At 42.0% G+C, this 27,975-nt stretch overlaps 2 long non-coding RNA genes across 2 annotated transcripts in view; one reads left to right on the top strand and one right to left on the bottom strand.

The window, feature by feature from the left end:
* LOC310892889 overlaps positions 1-27,975 on the top strand; it is a 50,304-nt gene that overhangs the window by 11,498 nt on the left and 10,831 nt on the right. Inside the window, exons 3-7 of the long non-coding RNA XR_014578567.1 lie at positions 4,153-19,812; positions 19,951-20,200; positions 22,462-22,639; positions 25,964-26,055; positions 26,191-26,467. This is a non-coding gene — a long non-coding RNA (uncharacterized lncRNA). The remainder of the gene's footprint in view (positions 1-4,152; positions 19,813-19,950; positions 20,201-22,461; positions 22,640-25,963; positions 26,056-26,190; positions 26,468-27,975) is intronic.
* Positions 1,696-11,790, bottom strand: LOC310892890. The gene is made up of 2 exons (XR_014578568.1): positions 11,661-11,790; positions 1,696-11,478 (listed from the first exon to the last, which is right to left on the bottom strand). It is a non-coding gene; the product is annotated as an uncharacterized lncRNA (long non-coding RNA).

The following is a 27,975-nucleotide window of genomic DNA, read 5'->3' as shown; positions in this document are numbered from 1 at the left end:
TGCACTGGCCACAGAAGTGGTGATGGCTGTGACTGGGAGATACCAGCATTCCTGAAGGCAGGGTGTAGGAGATAACAATCCCACAGATTGCATATTAAAAATGGCTTTCTCAATTAAAGACTCAGTTTATTAGCCGCAAGTAACCCTTTAAGGGGTGACTGCACATGAACAACCCGCAAAGAGAGAATGGGTCTGTAGGAACGGGAGCTTCCCCAGGGCAGCATCCTATTTTGTGCCTTGCCGAAGGAGCTGGCAAGCCATTAAGGTGTTTGAGTTCAACATAACTGCTCAGGCTTTCCAGACTCTTAGGGCTCTGGCTGAGGCTCTTGGAGCTGCAACAGGTCCTGACAGCACTTTCAGCTGGATAAAACAAAGAGAGCAGCAACTGGAGCCAAGCCAGGATGCAGTTAGCAGAGAGATACAGTTTCCTTTTCGTTTTTATAAATTTGTTCCAAGACTGTTTTATTAAGCTCTTTCTTCCTTTCCAGACGCTGCTTTAGTTTTCAGAAGGACTTCAGGCTGAATGGCAAACTGTCCCACGTCAGGGACATCAAGTCCATCGAGGAAGTTCCAGCAAGGAGATGATGATCCTAAATGCCTGTGCACCCCTGTGGAGACCAGCAGCAAGCTGACTGGGGTGCTGGAAAGCCGGGGGATATCTCCACCTTTGAAATGCATCACTTCTATGTTGGAGACCAGCTCTAGAGAGCATACCCTGTGATTCAGCAGGGCACTGGATGTGCATTACACAGGGTCTCCTGAAATATGTGACAGCCAGGAATTGGGAAGGCCATGCAGGAAAAGCTAGGCAGACTTAGAGTGCTCTAATTCTGTGCCAATGCTGAGGTTGAGTTCCCTGAAATGTACATAAAGGGAGGCTGTACTTCCTAGAAACCCATTTTTTTCTCTTTTCTTTTTTCTTTTCTTTTCTTTTCTTTTCTTTTCTTTTCTTTTCTTTTCTTTTCTTTTCTTTTCTTTTCTTTTCTTTTCTTTTCTTTTCTTTTCTTTTCTTTTCTTTTCTTTTCTTTTCTTTTCTTTTCTTTTCTTTTCTTTTCTTTTCTTTTCTTTTCTTTTCTTTTCTTTTCTTTTCTTTCTTTTCTTTTCTTTTCTTTCTCTTCTCTTCTCTTCTCTTCTCTTCTCTTCTCTTCTCTTCTCTTCTCTTCTCTTCTCTTCTCTTCTCTTCTCTTCTCTTCTCTTCTCTTCTCTTCTCTTCTCTTCTCTTCTCTTCTCTTCTCTTCTCTTCTCTTCTCTTCTCTCTCTTTCTCTCTTCCCTTTCCTTTCCTTTCCTTTCCTTTCCTTTCCTTTCCTTTCCTTTCCTTTCCTTTCCTTTCCTTTCCTTTCCTTTCCTTTCCTTTCCTTTCCTTTCCTTTCCTTTCCTTTCCTTTCCTTTCCTTTCCTTTCCTTTCCTTTCCTTTCCTTTCCTTTCCTTTCCTTTCCTTTCCTTTCCTTTCCTTTCCTTTCCTTTCCTTTCCTTTCCTTTCCTTTCCTTTCTTTTCCTTTCTTTTCCTTTCTTTTCCTTTCTTTTCCTTTCCTTTCTTTTCCTTTCTTTTCCTTTCCTTTCTTCTCTTTTCCTTTCTTCTCCTTTCTTCTCCTTTCTTCTCTTTTCCTTTCTTCTCTTTTCCTTTCTTCTCTTTTCCTTTCTTCTCTTTTCCTTTTCTTCTCTTTCCTTTTCTTCTCTCTTTTTTTTAAAAAAAAAAACTTTTCTTTTTTCTGTTCTCTCATGGCTGGCATGGACTACAGAAAAACCTGCCTGGCAGGTAGCTCCATGTGAGGAGCACACCTGAATGCTGGGAACCCCCAGGAGCTTGATGGCCATCTGTCAGCACCAGCAGGCAGAAAGCGAGGAGCTGGAGCACACCTGCAGCCTCCCAAAAGCCAGACAGAGAGAAAGGAGGCTCCTGAAGGGGTATCAGCAGCTGTTCCCAGAGCGTGCCACACTGAAAAAGTTGCTGTGATGATAAAACTAGAGGCCAGAATGAAGAAGTGAAATAATGCTGATCTCAAATACAGGCCAAAAAGGAGGAGTTTGAAGAAAAACATCAGGGGACCAAGTGCAGGGATATATGGAGACACAAGATATTCACACACACTGAAACTCAATGTGTAAGTGAAGCCCTGATGTTAAGCACACAGTAAGGGAAAAATATAGCTGTAGGGCAGAAGTTGTAGGTGCACACTAAAAATACTGCTGAGCCTTCCCTTGGAGATCTGGAGAAGTACCAGGCTGCATGGGGCCAAGGTGCTGCCAGTGGGAACCTGGGTCTCCATCATACTCAGGGCTTTGGGGACCATGCCTGCAAGCTGCCCTGTGCTCCCAAAGATACCAAAGATCATGGCCAGGGGAACAGAAAGAAATGTGTGGCAGGGCCACAGGATCAGGCCCCACCAAAGTAGTGGCCAGGACTTTTGGGACAGTCACGGCAGGACTGAGTACACATATCTTGGTTAATGGGAGAGTATTTAAATCTGCATTGAGACCACGGTTGTTTTACCAGGGCTTAGGAGCTGGAACGTGGTGAGAGCAAGGGGACCGAGGTAAATTTTATCAATTCAACTTAAATCAATTTGCATTTGATTTGGTCAACCAGTCCCAATGCCTGTACAGATATTTGCATTTCAGAGGGAAAAATGGATTATTGTGAGTTAAGTCAAATGAGAGAGGAATTCACTCCAGCCCAGATCAGACAGGTGGTGCTCATGCCTGGGCTGGACTTGTCTGCAAAGCTGTTGTCCCTTTGTACTTAAAGGACTATACGTGGGAAGCTGAGTTAATTCTTGCATCTCAGCTGAAGGACAGTCACCTCTAGCTGAGGACAAACAGGTGTGCAAATTGATTGCCTTTTAAGCTAAATCAGTGTGAACCACTCTTAAGCCAATTTAAACATCTTAGAAATATGTTTCTAGAAAGATCTTATATTTTGCTGTTGCTTGATTGCATCAGCTTAAAATTCACCTTTCAATCAAATTGGTAGAAGTTCACATGTAGTCTAGTCTTCATGCTCCACGGTTCTCAAAAATTAATACAGCCTCAGTCTGAAGATGAATGAACAGGAGGGAAAAAAGCTTTATCTTAGACAGTAATCCTGAGTGTGACTCTGATCTTCTCCAAGTTTAACCTAATGCACTGATATCAAAGCAGATTTTCTCCCTTTACATAGAAATAAATTTGATCAGTGGTTAGGCTGTTAATTTGGAATTACTCAAACAGATGTAAGGTTTTTATAACATTATCAGTTTCTTAGTAGTTGAAAAATGAAACTTTACATTAGTGTCAGAGTTGTGGGGGAGAAGCAGAATGACGAATGGAAAAAGATAATAATATTTGCCCACGGCAGACGATTAAAGAGCAATCTACTTTAACAGTGTCACCTATATAATTTCTCCTGTCTACCCTTGCCACAGTTTTCCTCACCTCAGGGGCAGAGTTGGCATTCTTATCAGAGCTCCTAAATGCTTTCTTGTTTCTGTGAGGTGCTTTGAATATATTTATATGTATTATACACAGAAAGCCAAAAGTAAATCCACCCCCAAACTCCACAGAAAAACACAATGAAGTTAGGCCACTGCTGGTAGCAGAGAGGGAGTTGAATGTTGTTGCACAGCCACTGCCTTTCTGCTCTTAGACAGCAGAGTGGGCGCATTGCTTTGGCAAAGTGAAAACTGTTACTTGATTTTTCATACATGTTAATGTAGTACATGTGTTTTCTTAAAGATACCATCAGCTTCTCTTTCCTGCTCATTTATTCAGCAAACTTTCCTACATGTGAGAGAAAAATAACCTTTAATTTTCAGCAATCTGGATTTCTTAAGTTAATATCTCATAAAACGCTGTTTTATGTTCAAAAAGCCTGAGCTCCTCATAGTAGTTTGTACAAACACTTTCTATAAAGGATGTGTCTGAAACGATACATTTGTTTTGGATAAGCTGTGTACAAGTTCTTCTGTCTTTTGGTGTTAGCCACTGTATTCTGAAATTGAAGCATGGTTCTGCTATCCCGCCAGCCTGCTAAACTTAATAGTGTGACAAGCTCCCCCCACATCACTAACATCACACTACTGCATCATTAACATTGAGTGTATATTTGAGAGCAACAATTTATTGTGCAATCAGTCAAGACACCTAGTCTATTTGGCTAGTGTCTCTTGTTCCAGTGTTGCCTTGCCAAAAGATGCCAGTCCTTGGTCAGGTTCACTCCTCCCGGAGGCTGATCGCAGAGCTCCCATTGATTTCCATGAAAAGGTGACGTGCTTCTGCAAGGAGACTCCAGTTAAGAGCAGTTATTTGGAGGAAGACGGAAACCTGCTGCTGCCACAGTGCAACACAGAAATAAGTATGGAAGGACAAGATTTACCTGAAAACAGAATATGAATAAAGTCATTAATCTGCCATGTCTACGTGTTTTTCAAGTTGTCTGCTTTGGTTTGGCCTTTCTTTCTGTTATCACATAGGTTACAGAATCTGTTACATTAAATATTTGAAATAGTAATCCATGTAGCTAGGGATAAAAATATTAGATGCAACAATTAATTTAAAATACACAAAATGAGCACACCCTTTGAAAAACTCAGGCTTTGTGTTTTATGGCCCCAGCTTGTGGCAATTGACTGTCTATCAAAGACACTGAGGATTTATGGCTGGATTTAAGAGCTAGTTTCAGGTACATTCTAGCCATGAAACAGCATCACCAGTGCCTCACTTAAAACATACAGAGGGAATAACTTCATGAGTATTTTTCAGAAATGTGGCCTTAAAGCGGCTGCATTTCATTCTGAACCTTTGTTTTGCATTTTGTAACCAGTGAAGAGTAACAAGCTTTTCACTCCTGCTGGTAGTTGTGAATAGGATAAATGATCTCCCAAAGATGCATGTTGACAGATTCCTATTTTTAGCTTCTGCCTCTTTCCTCTGTCTTCCTGGAAATTTTACAAGGGTGCCCATTGCTTTGGTACCTGAAAACGTCGTTCTTTGAAGCATTCTCTTTGGCCTCTGATATTAGCTTTTGGGTTAGACTCACCTCCATGGATAAATATAAGGCTAGTTTACACAAGGAGTAAATATGAGACCATAGCCTCTTTCAGAGGCTTAGACAAAGGTGCCAGTTATATGGGATGAAACCATTAGGCAGTTCTTAATGTGTATTTGACTATTTCTTGTCATTTTCTTACACATGATTTAATTACATAGCATTTATTTGGCTTACAGGAAGCTACTTTTAGTATCTTTAATACCACTGCTGGATATCCAAGTGCATTAAACTTATTTCAGAACTGTATGGCACCACAGAACATTTATAATGTAAGCTCTGTATAAGAAATTCTGAGTTAATCATAACAACACTTTTCATTTCACTTCACTGTTACAAGCACATCCTCCTCTGGCATAACATTAGAGACATCACTAAATGTTTGAAAATGAAAAGGCAAAGCTAAAATGCTGTTATTAGTCTACCTTTCAGTGCCAATATATTTTCAAACAAGCCTTATGGCTTTGGTGATGGAAAACTGTCTGTTCTCAAGTCTTTCTTAAGGTTTTAAATTCAGCCCAGGCTGATGTGTCCAAAAGTCATCACCCATTTGACTTGTCTCTGGTTAGCTATAGTATTTAGAGCTGTAGAGGTGAGCTGTGTGGCTGTCTGTCACAATTGGCATCTGCACCAGAAGTCTTACCAACAACTGGGTACTGAATACAAATGCTCTCTCAGGCCTACATCACCATCAGTTATTCTAATATATTTGTCTGTCAGTCCCCATAACATATATCAGATTTGTTTACACTGAAATGTATGACAGCTGAGTGCTTAATTTGGGATTAGGCAGAAGCATTATGCATTTCTAAGCCCTGAAGAAGCAGGTCAGAGACCTGGAGGTTTGACAGGGCCTCCTGTGGAGACCGCATCTCCCACGAGGTGTGGATTGCAGCTGGAGGGAGAGCAGAGCCCATGACTTCAGGGGTAAAAACTAGTGGACAGCACAGGATAAGTAGTCTGGGAGACACAAAATTCTTGTCAATCACCCAAAATAGTAGAACAGCTGGCCGAAATGTTCTAGCAAGACTTTGAATATGACTTAAGAAGTCAAAGGAGTGTAGTGGGTTTATGTGGCAAGGTTTTGGTAGCAGGGGGCTGCAGGGATGGCTTCTGTGAGAAGGATCCAGAAGCTGCCCCATGTTAGATCGCGGCCAGTTTCAGGCAGCTCCAAATGGACCAGAGCTGACCCAGTAAGCGATAATGTTTGCGCCTCTGTGAGAGCATATTTAAGACAGGGGAAAAAAGCTGCTGGGGAACAGCAGCTGGGAGAGGGAGAGGAGGGAGAAACAACCTTGCAGCCCCCAAGGTGAGTGCAGCAGGAGGGCAGGAGGTGCTCCAGGCAGGCAGCAGCAGTTCCCCTGCGGCCTGTGCAGGGAGAGGCCCCCGGTGGAGCAGGCTGTCCCCCTGCAGCCCATGGGTCCCACACGGAGCAGATCTCCACGCTGCAGCCCGTGGAGGAGCCCACGTGGAGCAGGTGGATGTGGCCTGGAGGAGGCTGCGGCCCATGGAGAGCCCCCGCAGGAGCAGGCCCCGGGCCGGAGCTGCAGCCCGTGGAGAGGAGCCCACGCAGGAGCAGGGGGTCTGGGGGGAGCTGCCGCCCGCCCGTGGGGGACCCGTGCTGGAGCAGTTTGCTCCTGGGGGATGGACGGACCCCGTGGTACGGAGCCGTGTGGGAGCAGTGCTGGAAGAGCTGCTGCCTGTGGGCAGCCCCCGCAGGCTCAGTTCGGGCAGGACGGCATCCCGTGGGAGGGACCCCGCGTGGAGCAGGGGCAGGGAGGGACCGTGAGGGAGCGGCGGAGACGAAGCGTCAGGGGCTGACCGCAGCCCCCATTGCCCATTCTCTTGCATTGCTCAGGGGGAGGAGGTGCATGAGGGTGGATGGGGGAAGGTGGTTTTAGTTCGCTTTTAGTTTCTCACTGCTCAAGCTTGTTAGTAATAGACAATGAATTTATTTAATCTCCCTAAGCTGAGTCTGTTTTGCTCATCACAATAATTGGTGAGTGATCTCCCTGTCCTTATCTCAACCCTTGAGCTCTTTTCCATCGTATGTTCTCACCCTTTCCATTTGAGGAGGGGCAATGAGAGAGCAGTTGAGGTGGAGCTCAGCTGCCCACCTGAGTAAAACCACCACAAGGAGAAAAGCTAGCCAGCCTCATTACAGTAGAATCTATTTTGCTGATTTTTTAACGGAGTATGGGATAAAGTCAAATACTTTAACACCTTCCATTACACTAGACAAATTAAGGGCCTTTGAGGAATTTCTCTCTACTTTCTCTGTTTTCAGTATTACTGATCGTAAGCAAATGTTGTAAATAATCAAATTGATGACAGAATGCACAGGAGAATATTTTAAACTTAAATATTAGAAAAACAAAAGACAGGAAAATGGAAAAAATGAAAAAGATCAAACAGTATAAAAGTTTTCACAATCTGATGGATATGCAAGTTAGAAGATGAATTCTACAAAAAATCTTTTAATGCTTTGTAGATTGTGAATTTCTCTTTGACAGAAGAATAAATAATACTTTTATATTTTCTTCATATGCATAAAAAAGCTAGAATATTAGAAAAAGTGATACTTGAGCTGTTTAATTAGCTTCCATCCTGGAGTGCTCTTTTTCATGTATAGGAGATCTGAACTGTATTAAAATACTCTCAGTATTGAAAAATACAGCCTGCTGAGTAAAAAGCCCTTTCTGACATGTGCAGGACTTCTGAAGATCCTTTTGCAAGTAGTTTGGGCATGTTTACACCTTTCTTCTGAGCATACTGAACAAATACGTAACTTTGTCAATGTTGGGAGTGATAATACTTTAAATAAGTCTGTGTGGAGCTACCACAGCTACTTCTTAGCCAGCTGTGTGGGGAATTGTCCTTTTGAAGCAAATATTCACCAGTGGAACTAAAAGTGGCAAGGCTTGTAACTTTTGATGGCATCACTTAAAAAATGAGACTTACTTTTTTTATTTTTATTGCCATTGAGTCCTTTTCCTAAATTATCTGTCAGCTGTCATGACTCACATTTTCCTGGTAGAAAGAAGGAAAAATCCATCCAAGGAAGGAAGGAGATCCCTTCCCAGAATATTTCAGTTCTTTTTGACACTCTTCTGAACTGGAGAAGAGCCAAATTCTTTTACTGGGGTGATGGGCTGTGTCATAACAGATACTAGTTGGAAACAACTGGCTTACTTTTCAGATATCCAAACATCATTGACTTAAAAATACAACCTGTTACAATTACTTTGACTGAACATCCATTCAGGCTGACCAAAAAAGCCAGCATCCGAGGCCACAGGGTGGGACAACCTAGTCTCTGTTTTTCCAGGTACAATGTCACAACTCAGTCACAAAGTCATGGCTAATTAAATAAAAAAGCAGTTCAACAAAATGTCTTTGGCTTTTGATTTCTAAACCAAAATCAACACCTAAGGCATTTCAGAGACATGACTTTTTTTTTTTTTTTTTGTCCCAGGGGCCCTCTGGTGTTGGTTCCTGGCTTGCTTTAACCTACGTGTAGCTAAGGTGTTGATAACTGCTGTTCTCTAAAAACAGATCAGAGACTGTGACTTTCTACTCTCTCCATTTGCTATTCGAAGGACAGGATTGGGCCAACCCCTGCCTCTGTATGAGGTAAGGTTTGGAAAGATGCAAGCAGTTCCTCTAATTTCCCCTAGAGTAGACAAAACCTTTGTTCTGCCAGGGACAAAAAATGGTCCAGCAGTTTCACTGCCTGCTTTCTGCCCAAATGCCTGCAAGGAATGCTTTAATGCTTCATCAGGGAGTTATAGTGCAACCTTCTTCACAGTATGTGCCCTCACCAGTGAAAAGCGTGCCACTCAGCTTTCGATGAATGTAGCAAGTTCTTTAAATAAATTAATTTTGCCTTTTTTTTTTTTTTCCAGCTTGCTGAGGGTTTGCCCCTTGTAAAATCTGGTGAGGTTTCTGCCCATTCGATCATGAAGTCTGATTTCTGTTATCAGAAATGGTTGAAAAGATGCAGTCATTCATAACAAGGAGAAGGGAGGGAACAAGACTTTGTTGCCTTTAGAATTGAAGCTATGATTTTTTCTAATGGCATCATAAGCGCATAGATAGTCACGATAGTCTTCTGGTGACTCTGGTATTCTCCACACCAGAATAGTAAAACAAAGTATGTTTGTGACTAGCACAAAGCAGTCACTAGCATCAGTTCTGCTTCTGAGAGCACGCCCCATGTAGGCTTTACGTTCTCTTCAAAATGCACATACACCACAGGGGAGTAGGAGGCGTGGGTTGTAGCCAACGCTCCCATGGCTTCCTCATTGTTCCTGTGATGGGGCTAAGAAAAGGCTCATCTGGTAGTTTTGTAAGCTCAGGAGCAGAAGCAATGGACTGAGTGTTGCTGCATTTAATAAAGAGCAGAAGTCAATTACAGCACCGCCCAGGAGGAAGGGTAATTGGGGCAGGAGGTTCAGTGGCACGTCCTTGCCAATTCTCCCTTTTGTTCAGCACAGTATTACCTTCAGTTATGTATTTAGTTACATATTCAATATCCTGAATATAGGCCATGCTGTGGAAGAAATCTACCTGGAGCTCGAGTTTTAAAAGCAAATTCATATTTGAATAATTCCAATACAAAAGACCTCTTAATTTTTGTTGAAGAAGTATTCTTGTTTCTTTCCATGGTTGTATAACACACACTAATGTGAGGGAGCTCTTTGTTCTCTCTGTCGAGGCTGCTGTACCTCTGCGCAATGCAGAACTACCTTGGCTCATTGTACCAACATTAAGAAAATGAAGCTTTTGTCTGCAGACTATGAGGGGTGCTGTCTGCCAAGAATGATGAGAGTTAAGTCATGAGGGCAGAAATTGAAGTTTTAAGGTGGGCTTTTGGTTTGCCTGTCTGAATTAGTTATAACTCTTGCTGGCAAAGAAACCAGAGCAGCATAGCAGATAGCCCAGGGTTACAATGATCAATACAGCAAAGTGATAAAGCAAGTCCTGAAGTGTGAGGTAAGGGCGCTCAGATCTTTTAGCAAGGCTTCTTACAGGAGGAGACTGATTCCTTCCCTTTGTTAAAATCTGCTAAGTCCCTATGTATCTCCTATGGAAATATATGAATTCTTATCATTATCATTATTACATTGTCAGGTGCCACACAAACCTGGAAGAAAAAGATGCCAGTTTGCCTGGGAAATGTTTGGTGTCAGAATGAGAGGCAGCTGTCAGAGGCAGTCAGGAGATAAAGGAACAGAAGGAAAGAGTGAAAACTATTTATCAGCAGGAGAAACGATGGGCTCAGCAAACCAGGAATTTTTGAACCATTGACTTTCATTGTTGCTGATGAAAAAGATGGTTTTCCACTAAGTTACAAAAAACCCATCAACTTCAAAAGGAAGTAACTTGTGCTTTTAAGCACAAATGTGCAGAGGTGACCTGATGCAATAGCACTACAGAACGCTTCCTAAAGCCTACTTAGGTTGCAACTTGCTTTGGTTAGCGCTTATTTATTTATGTAATGACAACAGACAGTTTTACAAGTCTTAGACTCAGTCACACATCACCATCATTGGTATGAAAGCTTTCTAGTGATATTAGGCTAGGAAAGAAAACCAATTGAGAGCATGTGTGCACTCACAGGCTACTGCTGGAACTGCTGCGTGTTGTGTCAAGCCAAAAGATGGTTGCTTTTTTGTAGCATGAATCTGAAGCTCTACTAACGTGTGCTCTTGCTAGTTGCTTGCAGAAGTCAACATTAACATTTGTACTCCAGATGTAAGCCCAGAGTGTGGTTTAGTGCTGCGGTAATGGCATATTGTCCACTTGCAGCCAAGCTAATTTGTGTACCTGTAAAAGCTATCCAGGGACGCTGCAAGGTGCCAAGCACATACCTTCTGGTGCATTATCTGAGTCAATGTTTGCCTGCCAGATGAGAGACTTACTTTGGATGCTTTGCTGGGTTTCACAAGATTTAACTCTACACTGTAGGCATTGATCCCAGCCCCAATCACCCTTGTCTCTCTATATGGCAACTGGAAGAAACAGGCAGCTCTAGGGTACAATATGACTCAACTATTTTGGATGTCCCCTCTTCACAAGATAGAACAGCTATTTATCTCTGTGGACTAGGAAGGAACCTTGGCAACAAGCTCAGATGTAGCAGTCAACAACATAGACATACATACTTAGTTTGATGATTTCCATGTTAGATCTTGTCTGCTTGCTCAGAAGATCCTTGGTGAGCAGCCTGAGTGAGGCGGGTTGGCCATGCCTGGCCACCCAAGGGTGCTGGGCTACCTCACAGTGATTGCTTGGCCTCATCACACACACACTGACCGTCCAGCTTGTTAGGATGGTGGAAGACAGGAAGGAAGAGCCAACTGAGTGTCCTGTGATGCCTTTTGGCATGAATGAAGTGCATTTCTGGGTGCTTCTGTCTTCGTTCTGCCCCCCGAGCATGAACTGCAATCAACTGAGAATGAAAAGACACTGGAGAATGTAGGGGATGTTAACTTCCACAAGAAAGAAATTCTGTCATATCCAAAGGATGTAATCTGGATGCCCCCCTGGATCCCAGACAAGACTGTTCTTCTATTTAGGTCATATGGGTGCTGCGTGCAGGGGAACCATCCTGACCGGTGAGCAGAGACTTACCAAGGAGGTGGCCCATGTCTGTGTGTCTGCTCGTGCAGCTGCAGGAAACCAGAAGGGAGAAGCAAGTGCTGTGGGTGGCCTCGTGTTCTCCCCAAAATGCGGTGTCTGTGAGCATGCAGCGCACCTGCTCTGCTCCAGCCCTGAGGAGGAAGCCTGCATCTGCTAAGGGAGGAAACTGGCCTTTAGCAAAGTGCTGTGCAAATGTATATAGTACATAGAAGGGGAACTGTTGTTTAAGTATTTCCTTAATGGGGCCTCCTATGGTCCCAGTGTGGTAGGAAATGGCAGGCCTGACCATTCCCTTGTTCAGGTGTTTTTATGCCAGAGAATAACCCAGATGTGCCCTCCCCATAATTAGGCCTTACAGGCCATCTGACCCCTTGCCCCCTGCCACTGGCAGCCCTGCTTCCCCATTAAGCCCCGTGCAAAGGCGCAGTGGCACAACCGGCTTCCTCTTCATTGGGTGCATAGAGAAGCTTAAGGGTGGCTGCAGAAAAGAAACTGGAGCAGGAATAAACAGATCCAAACAGTCCTTAGCAAAACAAATAAGATGTACACTGGGAGCCTGTGTGCATCACCTGTGCCCTCCTGCTCTGCAACCCCTTCTCCTGGAGGCTACAGGAGGCTTGGCTGATTTGTGCCCTGCTCCGCTGCTCTTTGCTGAAGGGTGGGATCCTCCTCCAGCAAGCAATCAGTCAATGGCAAATGAACAGGGAAGGCCGTTGAGGCTTCACTAACTGCATTCATTACAAACGTTGTAATTGTAAAGATTTGCTATAATTCAGTTAGCTGCCCTAAAACCCTTGGCAAGCCACATTATTGAAATGATTATTGTTACAAGATTGTTGTAAATTGGAGTCAATCATCCAGACGTGAAATTGTCTTTTATATTTCTGTGTGGTAGGCAAAAGTCTTCTTATTTTTATTTCTTTAAATTAAAATCTCCTGGTTATAGTACCTGGAGTACTGTGTAGGACAATGGGATCCTCCCACCCACCTTTCAGAATAACAAATAAAACTTATCTCATAAACAGAAGAACACTGAATCCTCCTAATGTGAGAGCCCACACTGTTTCTCCCAGCAGCTTTTTCGGTGTTGTTAAAAAAACAGCTGTCAGGGATTACCTAAGTACAGCTGGCACTGGTTTGCAGAGGAAATAGGCAGCGGGACTGGACCAGAACTTTACCTGCACCCCGTGGGAATGACTGCTAAACAAGCAAACCAGTTAAGGAAAATCATATGTGCACATATCCAGACACATTTCCAAGAACATATCAGGGAAAAGTAATTAATACATTTTCGAAGTTTCACCTTATTTTTATTGGTTATAAATTGGTGAGCTGTTGTGACAGCCCTGTGCAAGATGGTCTGCTGATTATTTTAAGAAGAGGATCCCTGGATTTGAAGTGGTGGAGAAGCATTGGACTTGCCCATCTCTTAAGGTTCTGCAAATCTTTCCTGGTGTTCAGGCTTGGTGTTTATCCCAAACTGAGGAAACGTGATCCTCGCCTCTGCTGCTGGTCTTATTGTGTTGCTTTGTGGCTTGAACTGCTGTGGCTGTCATGCGGTAGATTTTGTGCAGGAGATCTTGTGCAATTAGGACATGTCAACTCTTGCGGCCATAGGCACCTGAAGGGGTGGAGATTATTCTCATCATTACAAATGCCAGCTCAAGGGTGGCAGTTTCACCTAAAGGGACTTTGTGTTCTACCTAAAATGGTTGAAAGATACCCCAGTTAAAACTTTTTCTGTTGATTTGGTCAGGTGCTGGTGCAGGCTTTGATATGAACACTCAGTCTTCTTCGGTCAGAGAAGAACATCTATAAACAGGGTAAGTTTTAGAGCGGGTAAAATATAGCCAGCATAGTTGCTCTTAAGATAACACTCTTTTGGTGTTAGTGTGCTTTCCCTGAGGTGGGCTGCCAGCTCAGTCAAAAAGAAAAGCAATCTCTAAGCTCTGGGTGAGCTGTGTTTCCCAGAGGAGCAGGAAAGTGCGAAGGAAAGAGAATTTTTTATCAGTGGGTACCTCTTTAGACCGTATGCCCAGTTTCCTGTCTAAACAAGGACAGATATCTTTAATCATGTGCTTGTACTGCAGGAGCAAAAAGAATCAGTTTTGATGCCCTTTGTTGCTTCTTGGTCAAGTGATAGCACCTGGTGCTGCTGTGGAAACTGTGGAAACAGACACTTCAGCTGTTCATTGCAAAACCCTTACAATTCTTCCTCTGATAAGCAAAAGTTCTTGATGTTTTGAAGCTGAAAGCATGGCTAGATTCCAGCAGCTGTCATGAAAACAGTGGGAAGTGGGGCAGAATGTGGCTACCTTCTGCTTCTAGAAGCAGAGGGATGCTCTTGGTGCTTCCCATCCCCTGTGGGAGCAAAACTCCTCCCTTTTTCTCTGCCTGGTGCAGAGAAACCATGCAGTCCAAGAAAGTCTGGAGAGGGAGAAGTGGAGAAACCCAGTGTTTCTGGTCTGGATTTATGTGGTCTGCCAGCCTCCCCTGGCAGTACAGGAAGGTATCATGTTGGAGATCACCCCACTGCTCTCTCCAAGAAGGACCGTTCCCTCCCCACCACTGAGAAGCTCCCCAGCCTAGGTGGAGCGTCACTGAGAAGCTATGTTTTGTCCATTTCTCTCCCTTCTGGAACAAAGGTATCATGTTTTGGAGGATGAAGAAGTGACCTCACCCCTCCACCTCTTCTATTTCTGGCTGGCAAACAGCACATACTGCTCCTCGAGCCTATCTCCATGCAACACCAGCTAGGGCTTGGGTGGCTGTGACAAACACCCCAGTAACGCCTTTTGGACATTTTTCTTCTGCTTATGCCTTTTTATTGTCCCTGGATGCATGCTGTCACCACATAGTGTGCTCTGCTGCATTAGCACCATGTAACCTGCCAGACGAGAAAGAGCTTCAGCATTAATTGTTTGGCTGTGACTCTTCCCTGCTCTCAGGTCACTCAGAAGTTTGTTGGTGTGTGACTCTCGAGGGTCCTTCAAACCACTACAGCTTTCATGAGCATCTCTCGAGTACTGCCTACCATGCCTCTCCTACCTCACACTGAAAAAGCAGGTGACTTAACTGTGGCAGCAGGGAAAGATATTGAGAAGAAATTCACCAGAAAAAGAAATTATTATCTTCCTAAACAGAAAAGGTGTTATAACTTCAGGGAGGAAATACCAGATCAGGCCTGTGGACGATACTCCAACCTAGAGCCTAGGAGCCAGTTGTGGAATTTTAATTGTATGAGCCTACACTATAATAAGTGTATTTTTCTTTTTACTTCACTTTTCTGTATTCAGCTGAAGCTGATGCTATTGTATCCATGAGACCAAATATAACTCCAACTCATTACCTCCCTTGGGGAGAAAGAAACATCAAATGCCTGGCAGATGAATTTGGGGTAAAGCTAAAAGTGAAAAGTGGTTAATTTCAAAGTGGGCAGTGAGAGTGCTGGTCAAATCGGGAGCCTGATACATCACTGAGCTGAATATAAAGATCTTCCTTTTTTTTTTTTTTTCTTTTTTTCCCCTCTTCTGAATCAAAAGATTTCATAGGCATTTAAATAAAACTGAAGTGATATAATTAGTACAAGCCCACGAGAAATGATTAAATTAATAACTATGGCTAGTGCTATAGCTGCATAATGGAAGCCTTCAGTTTTTATTAATTACATGTTTGAAAATCTGGATTAAATAACCAAACTAATAAGTCAAAACACCAATGTAAGATCCAAAGGACCACGGCATTGTCACTCTGTATAGCAGGGCACCAATTCAATGCCTAATTGATACAAGAGCTGTAATAACAGAGAGCATGTTTAATTAATAAGGCTCCTAATCAGTCATGAAACTTTTAACAGTTCCTAGTGCTGTGAAATTGTTGTAGTTTACATCCTGCATGCTACCAAGTGTCAGATCTCCGCAGGCCACGCGTAACGTTGGGTTGGTAGGTGTGCACGAGCAAAGACGTGTCACCGTGCTGCAAAGGATGAGGCTGCCTTGTGTGTCCTGGCGAGCTCAGTGTTCATGCCTTGGGGGCAAACGGCTGGAGACTGCTTAACCTTGTTCATGGAGGAAGACCCACACGCCATGGGGATGACTTAGGGGAGACAGAGCAATTGGGTTGGCCCTCAAAGAGGCCTGGCTGGAGGGCAATTTTGCTGGACACATGCAGCACATCTTTATGAGCATACTGCAAAAGCAAAATTCATATTTGAAGGTGTTTTGCTATCCCGCAGGTTAAAAAGATTGGAATTTTCCTTTGGTTTTGCTTTTGCCGAAGAGGAGCAGGGCAAAATGTAGAGAGCCCAAGCAGTCGAGGTGAAGAGGCTGAAATGAGTGGTGGGGAAGCCTATATTGGTTCTTCTCTCATTAGCTCCCACTCCTGATCTTTATTGCTGAGTCTAACAGGCACTCACAGACTGATCGTCTTGAGAAGGAGCTCTCTCAGCATTTTATAGACTTTTCAGGCAGGAACTTTCTATATTAAAGAACAGTGTTCACTTTAATGCTCAAGCCATATGCCAGAATTTATCATCCTTCCCATTTAAAGCAGTTCATCTAAATTTGATCCCAGACTTGTGCAATAAAAAGTATAATTAAAGGTGAATGTAAAAATTATTGAACAAATATAATAAAAGGTCAATTAAAATTATCAGTGAGAAGTTAAAAAAGTGCAAGAAACTAATGCTAACAAGTCTCCTAAACTATTACTACAGCAAATATATTTAATCATTCAGATGCCATACTTTTTTACCTCTTGCACGGAACTATAAGCAATACTGTTAAGTCAAGGACACATTCTGTGTATTTTTTCTCTAATACCTAGAAAGATTAATTGGAAGGATAAGTTGCTGTTAGTATAGGCTTCTGCTCTTTCTCTTAAAATTGGCATACCCATGGCAGCAATTCACTTGCTGAAGAGAACAGCTTATTTAACATTTCCTTCATGGATTTATTTTCCTCATGAATATATCTAATACTTTTTTTTTTTTTTGTAAAGCTCATGTAATTTTTCAGCATTCCCAATTTCCCATAAAAAGAGGCTCCAAAGCTTAATTCAGTGAGCTGACAGCTGTGCTTTTCTATGCGAACCTGCTACCTGCAAGATTCGCTCTTAACTGGTGTTAGAAGAGACAGTGGAAATCATTCTCTTTTCTTTCTCTCCATGTTGCCTATTCACCAAAAACTATTCTTGTTTGCAGAAGAGCTGTCTATCAGTCTGAGCACTGCATGAGGTCATCCTCCATTGTAAGATTAATGGGAAGAAGGTTCTAGGGAAAACACCTGGCTATCTGCAATGTTAACTGCAGAGAGGTGCTATAGCCTGTGACTGAGTTATGTGGTGACTAGGGGACTTCGAAGGAGGTAGAGAGCTGGATAACTGTTTCTTGGAAGAAAGTTAGCTTTGAACTGCAAAGACACAGGATATGTGAAGAGAAACTAAATAGAGGAACTGTATCAGTAAGATGGAACCAGACTGATCAGAAAGTAATTTAACAACCAGATATGACAAATGAAAGCATTTATTTTAAATACTTCATGAATCTGAAAATATCAGATCCAGTACATTATGTAAATTGAGAAGAGCATTTAATCTGTGGTATGTTTTTCTTTGCACCAGCCTGCTAATCTGAAATGTATTGCCATTAGCAGGTGTGTTGTCGTGAAACTTCTGAGTCTTCTGGCTGTGATCAAAGGTGGAGTAGGCTGCAAATGGTGATTAATGAAGATACTGTACTGACTCTTTTTTTTTCTTCAGTGAGCTAAAGCTGAGAATTTGTTTTTAATCCTTTACAAAGACAAAATCAAGAAGCAGCTAAACCAGGCAACAAATAAGCAGACACTTCTTTGTGTGCATGCGATACAGCAAATAGGATAAAAGCTATTCCTGGGTTCAGTGGTGTTTGTTGTTTAACACCTATATATTCTCTAATGGCAGTGGCTGCTGCTCGGTTAATATACTTGACTCGTTTGGTTCGCTGGCTTGTGGCTTTGCTTTGCGGAAGCATTCAAAAGCTCACTGATGAAAGGAGTACATCAGAGCGAAGTTGAAGATGGGGTGGATGTTTTGAAGCCAACTCAAAACCTCCTAGTTGTAGGAGGGTGGTTAAAGTCTCCAATTTTCTAAAGTTACTTTCTGGTTCGACGTGTGGGTACTTAGTACTTAAAATCCCTTACAGTGCTTTGTGCCATTCAGTGGCTATGCCCAATACAGAAACCACTGCTGTGAGGAAAGGTCAGTGCCTCATGTCCAGAGCCATCAAGAAGATGATGGTTAGCTGCAGAGGTTTTGGGGAACTATTGATATTCCCTTCTGCTGTGATTCCCTCAGAGCTGCAGCAGGTCAGGGCTATCCCGGGAGTAGAAAGGGACAAGGGATATGTGGTGATGGCTGGAGACTGCCAGGTTATGGGAGAACTGCAAAGCTGTGCTTGCTCCAGGCTCTGAAATAGCTTCTGGTGTCTCCACTGCTGATGAACACCACTAACTTTTCTCTTCGGAGCCTTGTTTAAGTCAGCGCTGGGGGTCAAGGACCTCACTTGATAATAACCTTAGGTAAACAGGAATTCCTTTCCTGTAGCAGCTATGTTTTGGCAGAGCAATCATTTGCTTGAGAAGAGACCGCTGCTGAGGGAATAGCATCTCCTCTTTTTTATCCTTTACTGTAATGTCCATGTGAAAGATGTGATGCAAATGTTGGTTTTGGAGAAAAACTCTGGCTAAAATCCTGACCCCACTGAAGTCAATGGCAGCATTCCTACATATTTCAGAGTGGCCAGAGACTTGTCCTCTATCCTTCTGTTCCCAGCTTCTTCATCCTGGAGAAAATGTTTGTTCAAACCAACAAATGTGATACATTCATGATCATAAAGGGGGAAAACATAAAACAAACAAATGAACAACAATAACAAAAAAAAAAACACACAAAAAAATGAAAGCAATGTTAAGAAAGATTGCAATGGCATGAGAATGCCTGACAATGTGAGGGGTGGGGGCTTTTCTCGGGAATAGGGCCAGCTGGCTTCCAGACACAGTCTATTGGGCAAGCTGAGCTAATAGTGTGGTGAAAAATGCAGAGAAATAGCAAAGAGAAATGTCCAAAGCTTGGGGGTATTAGAAAATGCAATAATAAACTCAACTTTAGGAGGAAATATGCTGGCAGTGTTTTTTTCCCCTCTTCCCTATTTTATCTTCTTTGATTTTTCCAGCTGGCTCATCTAGCTGAAATTTGAACTGTGTCTGACTTCAAGTTCCTTTCAGGATATTGTGGAATATTTTACATAGCAGTCTGTCTGTCTGACAAAGCAAGATTGTGAAATCTGTAAACCACAATGTCCTTACCGCCACAATGAAAACATAAATGATAACACTGCCCCATTACCCCATTAATGGTTGCAGTACAACTCCCACTTGTGGTCTCCATGACTTGGGAGAAAACTATATATGCTGGCTGAATATTTTAGCAGATATAATAGCAGACTAATGTTGGGAATTTTTGGGGGAAGGGAGCATGGTATGAAAACAAACATGATCAATGGCTAAAAAATGCAGTGTGCTAACAAACATTAATAAGTGCTTACTAGGATGGACTTGAATCAAACCTTTACCTCCAGCAGATCATGAAGTATGGTGGGAGTTTGGAGTCCAACCTCAGATCTGCCATCTTGTCAACCTCTCTTTGCAAGGGATTGAACCAAACCCACAAAGCTCAAGGTCTGTCTATTAAGAGGCCTGTTGGACACGGAGAACGAAAAAAAATGTAGCCTGCATGGAAAAAAACTCCTTTGTTTGGAAGCATGTAAAGACAAAGACGGTTGAGGAAATATATTGCAGAGGTGTTTTATTGCCTTTTCAGATAATTTCTGTTGAGTTTATTTTATGAGCTTTGGCCACGTTTTTACATTACTAGTGAATAAAGCTCTCATTGTTCAACGGGAGTCATCTGGTGACTCATGAATTTCTTCAAATGCTGCTTAAAAAAACCTTCATGTGATATTGCGAATGCTACTATATAGAGCTACAGGCCTACAGAAAATGAACCACTGTTGAGCTTGATCAGTTACTGGACTGGGGAGGCTCAGACAATTCAAGATTGATGGCCACAAGGAAGAAGCAAGAGTATGGCATCATCTCTGCTCCTCATGGTAAATAAATCTCCTTGATTTTGTGTCACAAATGCTGATTCTGTGCTTCCAGCTCAGGACTCATTCTGGTTCTATGAGTTGAATTTAAAGTGCATTTAAGTTATTTTTTAATGAATGTTTGCTCTCTCCCTCTTTCAGGGAACACAAGCGTGGACACGCCTTACATAAAACTTGCTGATAACAGGGAAGTCAAAGGATGTTTGGCTGGGCAAACAACTGCTTTACATGATTTGCCTAATTTTCTAGGTCATTCTGTATGAAGTGAGTCTTTTAAACCCAGCTTCTCTAACAGCTTCACAGTTGTGTGCTCAGGAGGCTCCTGGGTATTCCGTCTGTCTGCAGCCCAAGCAGCATGATGCTTTCGAGGAAAAGTGCCCTTCCTGTCTGGGTGAGTGACTACAGTCCAAAGTGCAGCTGTTGTTATTTTCAAAAAGTTGATGTGAGGGCAGAAGTGCACCAAGCCACTTTATAAACCAGCTGTGGCTTAACTTCCACTGAAACATTTTCATTGTACTGTTCAACTTGTGTATTAGTAAAATGTTAAAAGGGTGATGTCTCACTCCTCCCCAGAGGAGTATCTGGTAATCTTGTAGATCAGCTTTTGCCTTATTAAACCAAAACCATGTCTATTGCTCACTTTTTCTTCCTCTAGCTTGCTGTTTCATTATGTAGTATGTTATGGGCAATTCAGAAATACAGTACATTGTTCCCTGGTAAAAACTGCTTCAGGTAAGTAGAACTTAGATCCAAGTCAATGTTTACTAAAAGAGGTTGGTAAAGATTTTTTTTTTTTTTTCAACTTGTGAAGAATATCTTTACACACACTATTGACATGGGAAATGTACCGTGCCAGGGTCAGTCTGGGGAGCAAAGAAAGGAAAAGTTTCTGGAAATCTGAACCCACGTTTAGAAATGAGAGTTTGAGACTGGGATTTTATACCCATACATATACAGGGGGGACGAATCGCATTGGCTGCTGTGATAGACTCTCCCAAGGGAGGTTGCCCCTTACTTTGTTCCCTACTACTACGTATCTTGCCTTAGCCTTAAGTGGGGTCTGGATGGAGCAAATCCCACAAAGCATATTGGGGAATTTGAGAGCTGCAACCTCCTGCAGGGTGCTCTCACATTAAAACGTTTCCCACAACATCCTTTGTCTGTGAGATTTTGCTGCATTTCCTATTTGCATTCTACAGTTCTTGCTGCTGTGTGGTGCTTTCACGCAGATGGTTATTGCGCGCCTGGAAGCACAAGGGAGGAACCAGAGAGACGAGCTTATACTACACCAGAGAAAAAAAATGCATCTTCAGTGGCAGCAGGGCCTTTAGGAAAGATCAACACTGAAGATCTTTTCCCTTTTCTGCATAACATTGATATATTAGGGAGAAATAGGGAGGGCAGACAATATCAGTATAATCCCCTTCTTGACTCTGAAATAGAGAATCAGGAAACATCTGTAAGTGGTCCCTCCTGGAGCTGGATAAGGTGATGTGTGCATTGACCATAAAGGTCTAAATAGCTGATCAAAATGTGGTTACAGACACTCAGGATGACCAGATTTTCAGGGGTGCTAAGAACTAATAAACGCCTCTGAAGCCAATGGGATTTGTGTGACCGGGTTGCCTTTGCAAATTAAGCATTATAAAACTGAGCCATGTTTTAATACAGCTTTAAAAATACATTAAAATGAACACCTCGCAACCCCAAGTACTGAGCAATTTTACATGCAACGCATTAAGAAAAGATAAAAATGAACCTAATGCACCATAACTTATAATATTTAGTGAAAATATTGATATTTCTGTCCTAAACAATGTGCCTCTAATAAGGACACAAAACTATGAGCAATTTACATCCAAATCAATGCATTGACAAAACAGCAAATCTTCAAATTACCAAACAATTCAAAGTTAGTGTATTTCTCCATGTAACCTTTCCTATTACTTGCAGAAAACAAAGTCCTACTTACTCATGTGAATGCAACAGCTGACCAGTCAATAGTTAAATATCCTTGTAAGTCTGCCGATGCTCTATTACAAGATGTCTGATTGATAATCCTACAAAGCTTCCTCAGTTTAAAAGGGCAATCCTCGATCAAATCTTTCTCAGGTTAATGCCTGAATGTCAACTTCCGTCAGTGCCTGCATGCTGTTTGCAGCCATGTATCCCCTAAAATGAGGCCCTGGGAGCACCTCCATACCCCATTCTTGTACCCCTTGGCTCCAACACAACCCTGCATCATTGCAAGTTCCTAAAATGGGCATGGGCATACCTCTTTTACTGCCATGTTACACCCCTAGCGCTGCAGACAAGCATTTCTTCCCTCTTCAGAGAACCTGTGACCTGGAGCCTGGAGCTCTACTATCAGCTTTGGCAAGCAAAGGCTACATGCTCTCTCGTTGGCCTTTCCAGAAAGCAGTAAGGGTGCACCAAGAAGGAAGTCCACTTTGCTGTACCATATCTGGCAAATGGTTGAATGGTAAACTGTCACACGAAGGAACTATGTTTGTGCATCCACTTCTTCTTACATAATTGCTACTGAATGAATCAGTCAGTTGCCCCTGTGAGTGATTTTGAATATTCAGTATGAGTTGAGTTGACACAACTAGCAGTGAAACAGATGCTTTGTTTTTCCTTCCCCTTCTGCAGGAACAGTTCCAAGCCACCATTGCCTTACTGTGAAACATGTGCCCGACCACAGGACTGGGTCAGTAAGGTCAGTGAATAACTCCTCTGGACACAGTCCTAGCAAGATCCATTTTTCACGGGACATGGGTAGGAAAGGATCTGAAATCTTATCCTTCTGACTGTGGGTTTTGAAGGAAAGGTAAGCTGTTTGTGGTTCTCAGAACTACCTTTTTAAGATATGAAAACTGAGTTTTCCCATACAATTTAACATTTCCTCTGCTTTCAATCACAGGAAACATCAGGTGGCAGTGACTTTTCATTACTGATCGTCTGAGCTACATTTTTCATTAAGGTAACTCCTGGCCCCCAGCCCCAATTCCTGGAGAGGAAACAACAGACATCAATTAATTCTGTAGAGAGTACAGGGGATTACATAATGGTAACATGGGAAAACCAAACCAAACCTTTATCCAGCTATAATCCTGCCACAGTTCAGCTAAAGATTTCATCATTCTGACTAATAGGATTAACACACACACCAAGGGGCTCCAATTGTCTAGTATCACTGCCTTATTCATTTAAGTGCTGGCCAGTTTCAGAGCCAGGGGAGATCCCTGAAAGGGTACCAGTACCAAGCAACACATACTTTCTATTTTTGAGGAATGAATCTGAAGAAATCTTACTAGGACATTTGTTGTTAAAGGGGTAAAGTTATTCAGTATGGATGTCAAGGTCATGGGAATAATTTCCTGTAGGTCCTGTAGATAATTTCCATGCTTGGCAGCGTTCCCCTCTTTAGTTCCAGTTTGTGATTTTTTTATTCTCCTTAGTTAAAGCTTCTGCTTGACTTCATGCAACCTCAAATGCCAGTCCACTCTTTTTTTACTAGCTAAGTAAATACTAGAACTTTGCTTCATGAAGTGATAATGTTGGTGTGCAGCAATGTCCGACAGAGCTCTGAGAGCCAGGAGCCACAGAGGCCTCTATGCCAGAGCCCACCCAACCAACCCCAGCACAAGAGCAGGGCAGGCCCAGAGATCATAGGCAGGCTCCAACAAGTGTCTGGATCACCAGACAAGCTCATGTTGATGAGACATGAGGTCCAAGGTCAAGCTAGCAAGTCAATCAACAGGTCAGATCCAGTGAATGCCAGTCAGGTCCAGACAGACAAGGGAGGCCCAAGGTCAACCTGTGAAGTCAGTCCCTCGGTCAGGGCCTGCCAGGCAGAGACACAGTTGTGGCTGAGCTGGAGCACACTCATTTCACAAGGCTCATACGTAAACTCCAACTCAGTGAATGCCCAGCACTGAGCTTAAATATCCTATGGAAGAGGGTATGGGTAGAGGCCCAGATTAGTTTTCTCAAGGCTGTTAAGATCTGGTGTCTCACTTGTTCCGTTCTACTTTCTCCAACACCACAGCAATTCATTGGTAACTCATAGATAACACCTGTGGAAAGAAATCGTCCCAGTGAATGTTCCTGATTAATTTTTAATATATAAAAATTTACATAAAAATTCACTTTGTCAACAGAATGATCTCTTTCTTGTTATGATTGAGACCAATGAAGTGCAATGATTGTGTATGTGAGGGTCTCTATTAGGGATTCATTGGTTTTCTTTGTCAAAAGATGTTCCTTTAGTGAAAACATATTAGAGATATATGAATTGTAGACTTTAAAATCCTGGAAACTAATATCCAGTACTATTTGAAAACTGAATGTTGTATTTCCTCTACATTTGTGTATCCACGTTATACCATGACAATGATTGAGGGTCATGAGTTAAGCTGTTGCTGCGCTATCCACAATGACAACATGGGCTGAAGTGATGCCACTTGCCACAGACACCTTACGTAGGGACCAGTGCTTATGTCTTTAGTCTTATGGAGCAGGCAGAAGGGTACCACTGCTCTGATTTCTCTGAAACACTCAGCAGTGTATGGTACTACAAAGCAAAAAAAAAACCAAAATACGCAAGAGACAGAAAATTGCTCTAATTTAACTTGGACATGTACAGTCTCTTCAAAGAGGAGATTTAGTCTATTAGATTCATCTGTAGTTTTGTTCCAGCCACTCAGCTATAAGGGGGTTAAGCGCTGGAGGCAAACAGTGATTCAATTTTATGACCAGACTGAAAATACAAATAAATCTATTGCTCCTGTGTGCTAACTGTAATGCATGCTCAAGTGCAGAATGCTTTAATTGGATATAATAGCTCCGGGTCTGGACTTATATACATGCACATCAAATCACTCCTTTTAAACCATAAAGTGCTATTCAAATAATTATTTTATTAGTGTCTTCATCTTCCTGTATGGAAATGTGGAGCATATGACAAGCCCATCAAATGCCTACAGCCATCACCCTGATAGTGTTATTACATAAGAAAAAGAAAAGGCATTATATTTTTGATGTACTGGCTGAGAACACTCAGGAGGCTGAACTGGAGACTGCTGTTGTATTTGTCATCCTGGTGACTGCCTAATGGGAAACATAGAAGACCAGCAAAGTGTGGGAAAAATGACACATTGTTGAGGACTGAAGTCTGAGCACCGGGGCTAAGAAATTACAAGCAGTGACTAACACTAAATATTTGACAACAGTGCAGAAAAACAGCTTATTTCTTCCAGGGAACAGGCTGATGACTATGAACAAAGTTCCAAGTTTCTTTGAGTGATTAGAAACTGGTAGCGTTGTGGGTGCCACATCCTAAAAGTCCTGGAGAAGAATATGGGCAATGCAGCTGCCAGCTAGTTCATGGAGAGCAGCTGCAGGAGGGAAAAAAAAAAAAAAAAAAAAGCCTCTCCTCTCCTTGCCCTTTCAGACCTTTCAGATGGACGAAAACTTTCATGAAAGACCCCCTGTGAAGGAGGATTGGGCTTCAGCATAAAGAATTGGGTTGCAGTTTCCAAGCAGATATGTGCAGAGGAAACAGTAAGGAAACTCTGATCCCTGAATGGAAAAACTCCCAAATTTCCTGAATATCCCACTCAAAGGAAATGTTGCTTCTCCTCCCTGTGAGAAGTGCTCAGGGTAATGTAGAGCAGTGGAGAGTGAGGCTGTCTGTTCTCATAGACCAGGAGCTGGTGCCTCGATCTTCTGGTTTAAAATTGCTGCGGAATGGGCTTTTCTGAGTGAGAGAGTCTCCTGTTCAAAAGGTGGAGAGAAAGAAAGGGAAAAGGAGCTGCAAACAGGAGCTGAAAAAGGGCAATCACATGTGAAAGAACATCATTGAAAGGGCATGGCAAATGCTTGAGCTGGGTTGCTCGTTTATTTAGTAATTTTGTTGTCAAGACGCTAGGATGAGGAGAGTCTTGATTAGTTTTGTTGTTTCCTAATATCAGTAAACAGTGCTTTACAACAAACGAAGTACAGGGAAATACCCTTCTTGCTATGGAAACTGTGTGGAGATTTACATCAGTTTAAGGAGCCCTGCCTCTGCAAGTTCTTTGATTTCCAAACAGAAATAACAGTGTGTTTTTTGTTGTTTTTTTTTTTGTTTGTTTGTTTTGTTTTTTAATAGGAATGTTCCTGATACACAACACACTTCTTCAGAAGTCTTTACTTCCCCAGGATTTCAGAGTAGCCTGCTGGGTGCTCAGTGGCAACACACAGGTAGCTGGGACTGTGACGAAGCAGCTGGCTTCGCTTTTGAAATATGCATAGCCTTTGTGCATTTGACTTAATTTTGGTTGTGAACAATCAAAATTCAGGAGAGTTATGAGAGGGATCCTATTTTCCTTTTCTCAGGAGAACCCACAGGAGTAAGACAGAGGAATATGGGTGTCTGTGTGAGAGAGAAGCTATTCCTCTCCTGGTACCATCTAATTCTGCCCCAAGTTTGCAGAGATCTGTTGTGTGCCTCCTCAATGACTGTTTTTGGGGTGCATAAGCCAGAGACAAGGAAACAGAAGGGTTCAGATAAATGACTTTACTGAGCAAGCACTCAGGCATGGAGGAGATTTGGATGGCTGGACTGTGAAGCAGAACTGACCAGGAGCACCAGCTCCATCACAGATCCCATCAGGTACACCCATGCTCGCAGGTACACACTGTAACTTGGCTTTGGGAAGTGGTTGGTGAAAGAGATTGATTCATTCTTAATTTGCCTTTCCTCTGTTTAATAGCCCACATAACATGTAGTTTAAAGATATACACAAGCTAATTAGGAAAGATATATTCTGGATGGGAGTCGCAGCTGCACGATGTGAAATTCCTGCAATCAGTGAAAAAAAACCATAAGGGGCTTGTTTACACACTTCAGGCATCCAACTTTAGCTACGCTGCTGTGAATGGCTGAACTTGTGATATTCCATTCTTCCTTCACAGTAAATATTTCTGCAAGAACTTGTAATGCTGCTTGTAATACCTGTCATTAGGATGCTCTTGAAGTCTGGTTTGTGTGCTCAAAATCTTGACCATTGTTTCCAACAGGAGCTGTTGTTTGAATACAACATCGTTACAGATCCCCTGCAAAATTTGTTTCTTACCCTTAATATTTTCTCCCAGTGATATTGCTGGTATGATTTCTGGAGCTACTTCAGGTTCCATAGGTTTTCTCACCCTTAGATGAGGAATAATTTATTTTCCACTGCATCAAATCTTTCATTGTTTTGGTGCAAGCTCCCCTCTTCCCTTACAATACTTAAATGATTTCAAGTTTAAGATCTTTTGCTGTTTACCTCTATGGCATTCATTATCAGCAATTTATCATCTTACTGCATTTTTTCATATTTAATATTTCATATTTAAATGCACAATCAATGCATATAACAGTAACAAATCTAAAAAATGTTCATATAGCATATATTCCTTATAATGTACTATGTTGTGTTTGTGTGTGCAATACTATACATAGTATACATATGACATGCATATACTGCACAGTATATACTATACTGTATATACAGTATATGCTGTACTGTATATATATAGCATACTATAGTATATGTATATACTGTAGTATGCTATATATATAGTATATACTATAAGTATACTATAGTATATGTATATATACTATAGAATACTATATATATAGTATATACTATACTGTATATACTATACATATACTATATACTATATACAGTATAGTATATACTGTGCAGTTGACTGTATTTGGTGCAGTATACAGGATTTTCTCCCCAGGTGGAATCAAACCAGTGATGAAGGTTTAATGAATTACCTTAAAACAATATTTTCAACTTAATTTTTCCTTTTTCATGGCTGCATTTTTGAAATTGAGATACTATAAAGCTATGAAAAAGTCTTCATCATGAAAGATGATCTTTTTCAAGATACTGGATCCTAAGTGGTATGTACTTTTTGATGGCTAGATGGCTTATATATCTATTAGCAACCTTAGATTCAGTCTGCCCATTTGGTGCGAGCAGGAGATTATTTTCCCTTGCCTGATGTCAATGTGAAATGTAGAACACTCCAGAAAATTCTAGAAAACCTGTGAAGAAAATGTATAATAGCTTTAAGACTCATGAACCTTAAATGGTTTGGAAAACCTTTAGATAAACTTTGAGGAAG

This window comes from Anser anser (assembly GCF_964211835.1).
Source record: "Anser anser genome assembly, chromosome: 1".
Lineage (NCBI taxonomy): Eukaryota > Metazoa > Chordata > Aves > Anseriformes > Anatidae > Anser > Anser anser.
This window is presented reverse-complemented; position numbering and strand designations above follow the sequence as displayed.